Raw genomic sequence first — 9919 nt, forward strand, 5'->3', positions numbered from 1 at the left:
CCTTGGGCATACCCAAGCTTAGGCTCTTGCCACTCCTTATTCCATAGTCCATCAAATCCTTACCCAAAACTTAAAAACTTCACAACACAAAACTCAACAGAAAATCTCATTAGCTCCGTTAGTATAAGAAAATAAATCACCACTTTAAGGTACTGTTGCAAACTCATTATTTATTTATATCGGTGTAATATCTACTGTATTCCAACTTTTCCATGGTTCATACCCCCCGTACTACCCATAGATTCATCAAAATAAGCAAACAACACGCAAAAACAGAATCTGTTAAAAACAGAACAGTATGTAGCAATCTGTAACTCTCGAATACTTTTTTAACTCCAAAAATCCTGATAAATTAGGAAAACCTGAGAAATTTGTGTACGAATCCGGAGAAAAAATAATCAGATCAAAAGCGTGTTTCTGTAAATTATGAAAATTACTTTTCTGGGCGCAAAAGTTTCTGATTTTCAGCAGGATCAACACAACTATCACCGTAAGCTATCCTAAAGGTTTAACTTGGCACAAACACTAATTAAAACATAAAACCACATCTAACCATAGGCTAGATGAATTATTTATTACTAAACAGGAACAAAAATCAAAGAACAAAAATAAAATTGGGTTGCCTCCCAACAAGCGCTATTGTTTAACACCCTTAGCTAGGCAATGGGATTTTAATGGTGCTCACATAAAAGAGAAGAATTGAAGCACAAAGAGAGCATCATAAAACATGTGACAAACACATCTAAGTCTAACATACTTCCTATGCACAGGAATTTTATAAGCAAACAAATTATCAAGGCAAGCAAAAACTAGCATATGCAAGGAAGAAGAAAGAGACAATAGCAACCTCAACATGAAGAGAGGTAATTTAGTAACATGAAAATTTCTACAACCATATTTTCCTCTCTCATAATAATTACTAGTAGGATCATAAGAAAATTCAACAATATAGCTACCACATAACATATTCTCAACATGACCCACATGCATGCGAAGTTGACACTCTTTCAAAGTAGTGGGATTAACATTAACTAAAGTCATGACCTCTCCAAACCCACTTTTATCAAAAATTTCATCAGATTGAACATTCTCCAAATATGTGGGATCTAAAGTTGACACTCCTCTGAACCCACTTTCAATATTATTGCAAACACTAATATCAATCTCATATTCATCATGGGGCTTGAATAAATTTTCAAGATTATAAGAACGATCACCCCAATCATGATCATTGCAACAAGTAGTGGACATAGCAAAATTAGCATCCCCAAGCTTAGGGTTTTGCATATTTTTAGCATAATTGACATCAATAGAATTTACAGTAAAATCATTGCAATCATGCTTTTTATTCAAGGAGTTGACGTGAATCTCTTCATAAATTTCTTCATCACAATTTTCAGATTCACGAATTTCAAGCAAAACTCCATAAAGATAATCTAGTGCACAAAACTCACTAGCAATTGGCTCATCAAAATTGGATATCCTAAAATTATTAGCAAGTGGATGAGAATCCACAAACTTTTAGCAAGCAAAGATGCAAGCAATATAAGGCACATGGTGACACAAGCGAACAAAAGATCTAACGGAAGAAGGGCGAAGAAAAGGGCAAATCTTTTCGAAAATCGTTTTAGAGGTGGGGGAGAGGAAAACGAGAGGCGAATGGTGAATAATGTAATACAAGAGAGGAGAGATTATGATGGGTACTTGGTATGGCTTGACTTGACGTAGATCTCCCCTGCAACGGCACCAAAATTGGCAAGTTGATGGGAGACAAATCTTGACTTGACTTGGCGTAAATCTCCCTAGCAACGGCGCCAGAAATTCTTCCTGCTACCTCTTAAGCTTGCGTTGGTTTTTCCCTTGAAGAGGAAAGGGTGATGCAGCAAAGTAGAGTAAGTATTTCCCTCAGTTTGAGAACCAAGGTATCCATCCACTAGGAGATAATGCACAAGTCACCGAATACCTGCACAAACAATCAACAAACTTGCACCCAACGCGGTAAGGGGTTGTCAATCCCTTCACGGTTATTTGCAAAAGTGAGATCTGAATAGAGATAGATAAATGGTAAAGTAAATATTTTTGGTATTTTTGGTTTATAGATTGGAAAGTAAAGATTGCAAGGTAATAGATCGGAAACTAATATGATGTAAAAGAGATTCAATATAATGGAAAAGAGATCCGGCGGCCATAGGTTTCACTAGTGGCTTCTCTCAAGATAGCAAATATTACGATGGGTGACCAAATTACTGCCGAGCAATTGATAGAAGAGCGCATAGTTATGACGATATCTAAGGCAATGATCATGAATATAGGCATCATGTCCGTGTCAAGTAGACCGAAACGATTTTGTATCTACTACTATTACTCCACACATCGACCGCTATCCAGCATGCATCTAGAGTATTAAGTTCATAAAGAACGGAGTAACGCATTAAGTAAGATCACATGATGTAGAGGAATTAACTCAAGTAATATGATGAAAACCCCATCTTTTTGCCCCCGATGGCAACAATACAATACGTGCCTTGTTGCCCCTACTGTCACTGGGAAAGGACACCGCGAGATTGAACCCAAAGCTAAGCACTTCTCCCATTGCAAGAAAAACCAATCTAGTAGGCCAAACCAAACCGACAATTGGAAGAGACTTGCAAAGATATCAAATCATGCATATAAGAATTCATAGAAGACTCAAATAATATGCATGGATAATCTGATCATAAATCCACAATTCATCGGATCTTGGTAAACACAACGCAAAAGAATATTACATTGAATAGATCTCCAAGAACATCGAGATGAACATGGTATTAATAATCAAAGATAGAGAGAAAAAGCCATCTAGCTACTAGCTATGGATCCGTAGGTCTAAGGTAAACTACTCACCTAGATGGGATCTCACGGGTACAGAAGGTTGCGGTGGTGGAAAAGTGTTTTCATGGCTCCCCCTGATGTTTTTGGGGTATAAGAGAATATATAGGCGAAGGAACTAGGTCAGGAGAGCTCCAAGGGACCCACGAGACAGGGGGCGCGCCCTTCACCCTTGTGGCCGCCTTGTTGCATCTCCGACTTCATCTCTAAGTCTCCCGGTTTGCTTCTGGTCCAAGAAAGATCATCGTGAAAGTTTATTCCATTTGGACTCTGTTTGGCATTCCTTTTCTACGAAACTCTAAAACAGGCAAAATAATAGAAATTGACACTAGGCCCTCAGTTAATAGGTTAGTCCCAAAAATAATACTCCCTCCGTTCCTAGATGTAGGGTGTATAGTTTTTGGCACGGGTATTAAAGAACGCACATGGAGGGATAATTTCACAAGTTTTGGGCGAGATTACACCTGACTAATTGACATGAGAAAATAGAGGAGATTGCCTAATATACGGAAATGTAATTGAATCCCTAAAAAACATTACCCAAACGAGTGGTGCAACGCAATACACCTTATATTTCGGATTTTTTCTAAAAAAAACTATACACCTTATATCAAGGAACGGAGGGAGTATAATATAGCATATAAATGCATATTAAACATCCAAAACAGATAATATAATAGCATACAACAATCAAAAATTATAGATACGTTGGAGACGTATCAACATACACACGCACGAGTTCCCGGCAAGGCTCATCTTTTTCATTAATATGCTGATCATGCAAGTACAAGCCTTACAGAACAGAAACATGGACTCGAGAAATTACATTATTTGAATTAAAATTTGGCAAGTGCCTATAATTTAATATTGCAAAAAAGATAAGTGCCCCATAATCTCCTCTTTTCCCCCCTCCACTAGGCACTGCGGTGGAAGGAGGAAAAGACGAGAAAGGCACCCAAGCAGGAGCCCTTCTCGGTCCCGTTACGACCTGCCTAGCACGGCCTGACAAGACTGGGAGTGGCAAGGTTGTGAAGGAGGAAAGCGGGACCAGAGCAGTGTTCCCCTGGTCGCCACCTCCGGGACCAGCAAGAAGCGCCGGCTTGAGCCCTGGTGGAGTTATCTACCAAAGCTCAGCTGGAAGACTGTTGGAGGGGAGGAGAAGGCACCAATGGAACATCGCTCCCCGGCTATCATCCAAAGAGGCCGGTGATGATGGTGTCGGGGAGGGAGGGGAAGAATGGAAAGATGAGGCGGCAGGTCACCGGTCGAAGGCGAAGGCATCCACACCATCGTACTCCGACCTGGCCCTCCACCACCCGCCTTCTCCGTCTTCCCTCGTTTTCTCTTCATCATCACCACTCCCGAAGAGTTCTAGGACCCTAGACCAGCGCCTTTTCGGGAGAGACAGCGAGCGACCAAGACGTCCAGGGGGCTCGAAGCACGCCACACCTAACCTTGGCGAGCAGGAAGAGACCCTCCTCATCAACACCAACCCCAGTTCCAAAGAAAGGGGCAGTACTGGGATTTCTAACAATCCCAAGCCCTTCGCCTTGGACTTGGACCATTGCTTGGCATCGAGCACCAGCACCATTGCTTGGCATCATCAGCTCCAAGCTCGGGCCCAGGGCCTGGCCCTGGGCTCTCCCTTCCAGCATACTCAAGACAAAGCAAGATGGATGAGGAGAGGGATATGGATGAATGCCTTCACTCCTCCCCCGCTCCTCCTTTTATAGGCGAGCGGGGGACTGGGGGTTGATTCCCCGGCAAGTAACCACCGCCCTCCTCCGCCAATCCTGAAAGACCGGGCCCTCGCCATAATGCTCTCCCGTGCCACGCGCCTCCATTACCTACCCCGCACGATGCATGCAGTGTAGGTGGCTGAGGATAAGGGCGTGGTGGGAAGAGTGAATTGGCAGTTTCTACCCCGTGCATTAAAGTCATTCACGGGCCATTACAAGAGTGGCCCCACCACCATTGGCTTTACACGACACACGGAAAAATAGGAAACTGGCCCAGGCTCAAGATTAATGAAGAAGCGAAGAAGACATCAAGAGATCAACCTCTTCAGCGCCCCTGCCTATGCACTTATTAGGTCCTACCCCGACGATGCTCGGCAGCACGATCAGGGTAGGCCCGGGGGCTTCTGTCGGTGCAATAAACCCTAGGTATGTTGCCCAGACCGTGCACAGGCACGAGAACAAGACTATGGCACCAGGCCATGCCAGAGTATAGGAGACCAAGATCTTCGAGGGACCAACATGCAGGTCAAGAGGACCAAGGTCAAGCCAGAGAAGTAAGCTACCACCAGGAGAAAAGCCTCCCTTTCTGGGCAGGCGAGCTCGGCAAGGGCGGAGCCACCCCCAGAAGAGAACATCCAAGACGTCCCGGCAAGGCCTACCGTGGCTCATGGAGGCAAAATCCACCTCACCAACCACTCCACCACGACCCACGTCGTCAATCAGTGTGGTGTCAAGCCACAAAGTGGTTTAAGTGGTAGCCATTCGCCACATGGCAGCCTCTTTCTGCAGGAATACCTACGGACGACACCCGTCCTGCGACATGTCAAGCAAGCAAGCGTGAAGCTGGCAAAATAGCCCGGCAAGGCTTGCCGGGCGAACAATGATGTGACATTGAGAGGCGCCATTTAATGCACTCTGTCAGCCTACAGAGTTAGGTATGATAGCATTGTTTGCTATCTTATCAGTGCATAATGATTGATTTGCCACTGTGGTGACCCCTTAATCTATAAAAGGAGGCCCGTGGGAACTGCAGAAGAGATTAGAAGATTGGACACCCACACACTCATACGCGCGTAGCCACTGTCGCCCCTGCCGGGCAAGTGTACTGCACTCCACCACCATTCTTTCACCATCAATCCACCAAAGCAGGAGTAGGGTTTTACGCCTCGCGACGGCCCAAACCAGGGTAAAATTGCTTGTGTGATTTCTGTTGTGCTGCCCCACGCTCCTCTGATCTTTGTGGAACGTGACACCCCATGCTGAACCAGCAAGGGACCCCTGGTCCCATAGGTGGTCGTCGTTTCCCACGACACCCCCTAGGGCACACCTGGTGAACTTGTGGCCCTCTCGTATATCTTCTGGCCTCCTTTTGAAGCTTCTAGGGTCCCTTCTGGTCCGGAAAAAATATTGTAAAGTTTCATCATGTTTGGACTTTGTTTGATATCGATTTTCTGAAAAGCCAAAAACTAGCAAAAAACAGGAAGTAGCACTGGGCATTGTGTTAGTAGGTTAGTCCCAATAAATGATATAAAATAGCATATAAATTCATATAAAGCATCTAAGATTGATAATCTAATAGCATGAAACATTCAAAAATTATGATATGTTGGAGACGTATCAAGCATCCCCAAGCTTAATTCCTTCTTGTCCTCGAGTGGATAAATGGTAAAAAGAGATTTTTTATGTGAAATGCTACCTAACATGTGTATCATGTAATCTCTTTTACGGTATAAATATTAAGATCCGAGTTATTCAAAGCAATAGTCTATCATTTGATATAAAGACATCAATACTCAAGCATACTACAAACAATCATGCCCTTCAAAATAAAGAATGCTAAAGAATGTTATCCCTACAAAATCATATAGCCCATCATGCTTAGTCTTCCTAGCATAAAGATATTAATCATGAACTACCCGATGACATGCCAAGCAATTGGATCACACTTTTTAATGTGCTTCAACAGTTTCAACCCCACGCAGTACATGAGCATGAGCCATGGACATAGCATTATAGGTGGAATATAATGCGGTGATACAGATCAATAAAGGGAAGTCAAAAAGGAAGAAAGTCTCGCATCGACACGGCTAATCAACGACCTATGGAGATGCCCATCAATTGATGTCAATACGAGGAGTATGGATTGTGTTAATAGGTTAGTCCCAATAATGATATAAAATAGCATATAAATTCATATAAAGCATATAAGATTGATAATCTAATAGCATGAAACAATAAAAAATTATGATATGTTGGAGATGTATCAAGCATCCCCAAGCTTAATTCCTTCTTGTCCTCGAGTGGATAAATGATAAAAAGAGATATTTTTTTATGTGAAATTCTACCTGACATGTGTATCATGTAATCTCTTTTACGGTATAAATATTAAGATCCGAGTTATTCAAAGCAATAGTCTATCATTTGATATAAAGACATCAATACTCAAGCATACTACAAACAATCATGCCCTTCAAAATAAAGAATGCTAAAGAATGTTATCCCTACAAAATCATATGGCCCGTCATGCTTAGTCTTCCTAGCATAAAGATATTAATCATGAACTACCTGATGACATGCCAAGCAATTGGATCATACTTTTTAATGTGCTTCAGCAGTTTCAACCCCAAGCAATACATGAGAATGAGCCATGGACATAGCATTATAGGTGGAATAGAATGCGGTGATAGAGATCAATAAAGGGAAGTCAAAAAGGAAGAAAGTCTCGCATCAACATGGCTAATCAACGGCCTATGGAGATGCCCATCAATTGATGTCAATACTAGGAGTATGGATTGGCATGTGCATCCACCTTGCTTGCCCATGAATACCTTGGGCATTTAAGGAAGCCCATCATCGGAATATACAAGCCAAGTTCTATTATGAAAAATTCTCACTAGTATATGAAAGTGACATCATCAGAGACTCTCTATATGAAAAACATGATGCTACTCTGAAGCACAAGTGTGGAAAAGGATAGTAACATTGCCCCTTCTCTCTTTTTCTCTCATTCTTTTTGTTGGGCTCTTTTGCCTCTCTTTTTTTTCGTCCGGGCACTCATCCCGACTTGTGTGGAAATCATAGTCTCCATCATCCTTTCGTCACTGGGACAATGCTCTAATAATGATTATCATCACACTTTTATTTACTTACAACTTGATAAAACTGAACATATGACTCTATATGAATGCCTCTGGTAGTGTACCAGGATGTGCAATGATCTAGCATAACATGTATGATCACGACGAATAGTGGGTGAGCCACAAATACTATGTCAGCTATATGATTATGCAAAGCAATATGACAAGGAACATGTATGTCATAAAAACGGAACCGTGGAAGTTGCATGGCAATATATCTCAGAATGGCTATGAAAATGCCATAATAGGTAGGTATGGTGGCTATTTTGAGGAAGATATAAGGAGGCTTATGTGTGATAGAGTGTGATGACGCACAAGTATAGGGGATCAATCATAGTCCTTTCGATAAGTAAGAGTTTCGAACCCAACGAGGAGCAGAAGGAAATGACAAGCGGTTTTCAGCAAAGTATTTTCTGCAGGCACTGAAATTATCGGTAACAGATAGTTTTGTGATAAGATAATCCGTAAAGGGTAACAAGTATAGCAAAGGTCCAGCAAGGTGGCCCAATCCTTTTTGTAGCAAAGGATAAGCCTGGACAAACTCTTATAAAAAGCAAAGTGCTTCCGAGGACACATGGGAATTACTATCAAGTTAGTTTTCATCATGCTCATATGATTCGTGTTTGTTACTTTGATTATTTGATATGTGGGTGGACCGGTGCTTGGGTGTTGTCCTTATTTGGACAAGCCTCCCACTTATTATTAACCCTTCTCACAATCATCCGCAACTACGAAAGAAGAATTAAGATAAATCTAACCATAGCATGAAACATGTGGATCCAAATTAGCCCCTTACGAAGCAACACATAAACTAGGGTTTAAGCTTCTGTCACTCTAGCAACCCATCATCTAGTTATTACTTCCAAATGCCTTCCCCTAGGCCCAAATCATGGTGAAGTGTCATGTAGTCGACGTTCACATAACACCACTAGAGTAAAGACAACATACATACCATCAAAATATCGAAAGAATACCAAATTTACATGATTACTTATATTTTTACTAAACCACAATCATCCACTAGTAGCCCCACATATTACCACCTTAATATCGCAAAACTATTACAGGGAATCAAAAATATCATATTCAGTGATCTGCATGAAAGTTTTTATTATATCCCCCTTGCATACCTATCCTTTATGGACTAGTCTCATAACCCATGCAAATTGCCATTACTATATATTATACTCTCAAAAAGATTTAAGTGAAACATGAGAGTGCAACTTTTTTTAATATAACCACCACCATGCTCTAAAAGATATAAGTGAAGCACCAGAGCAACTGCCTAGCTCAAAAGATATAAGTGAAGCCCGTAGAGTATTCTAAAAAATCATGAAAAATGTGTGTCCCTATCAAAAGGTGTGTCCAGCAAACAATGATTGTGGCAAACTAAAAAGCAAACAAAGACAAAACTACTATGGTACAAAATGCTCCAAGCAAAACCCATATCATGTGATCAATAAAAATATAGCTCCAAGTGATATACTGATAGATTGTAGACGAAAGAGGGGACCATCTGGGTCATCCCCAAGCTTAGACGCTTGGGTATTCCTTGAATATTACCTTAGGATGCCTTGGGCATCCCCAAGCTTAGGTTCTTGCCACTCCTTATTCCTTCATCCATCGTTATCTCACCCAAAACATGAAAACTTCAGCACACAAAACTCAACAGAAACCTCATTAGATCCGTTAGTATAATAATCAAATCATAAACTTTAGGTACTGTTATGAACCCATTCCTATTTCATTCTTGCATAATGCCTATTGTATTCTATCTTCTCCATGACTCTTACCCCCGATATGGAGAAATATCAGGTGATACCACCTCTTGTATGCTCCCATGATACCAATTTTAAAAACTCAAATCTAAATGTTTCAACAAATTCCAAAAAAAAATTATGGATGTGCACAAAACATATGTCTACATGCCCTAAAAATTTCAGATCAAAATTCGATTTACACAAAGAGAAACAAAAAAGAAAAATTCAGCACAATAGTGTCAATAAAGACAAAAGCACGAATAGTGTCAAAATCTACACTATTCACATCCGGTTATTACATTTTTGTTTCTTGTTGTATACTTCGAATTTTGATCTGAATTTTTTTGGGCTTGTAGACATATGTGTTGTGCACATCCACAATTTTTTCGGAATTTTTTGAAACATTTAAATTTGA

This window comes from Triticum dicoccoides, chromosome 4B (genome assembly GCF_002162155.2).
Source record: "Triticum dicoccoides isolate Atlit2015 ecotype Zavitan chromosome 4B, WEW_v2.0, whole genome shotgun sequence".
Taxonomy (NCBI): domain Eukaryota; kingdom Viridiplantae; phylum Streptophyta; class Magnoliopsida; order Poales; family Poaceae; genus Triticum; species Triticum dicoccoides.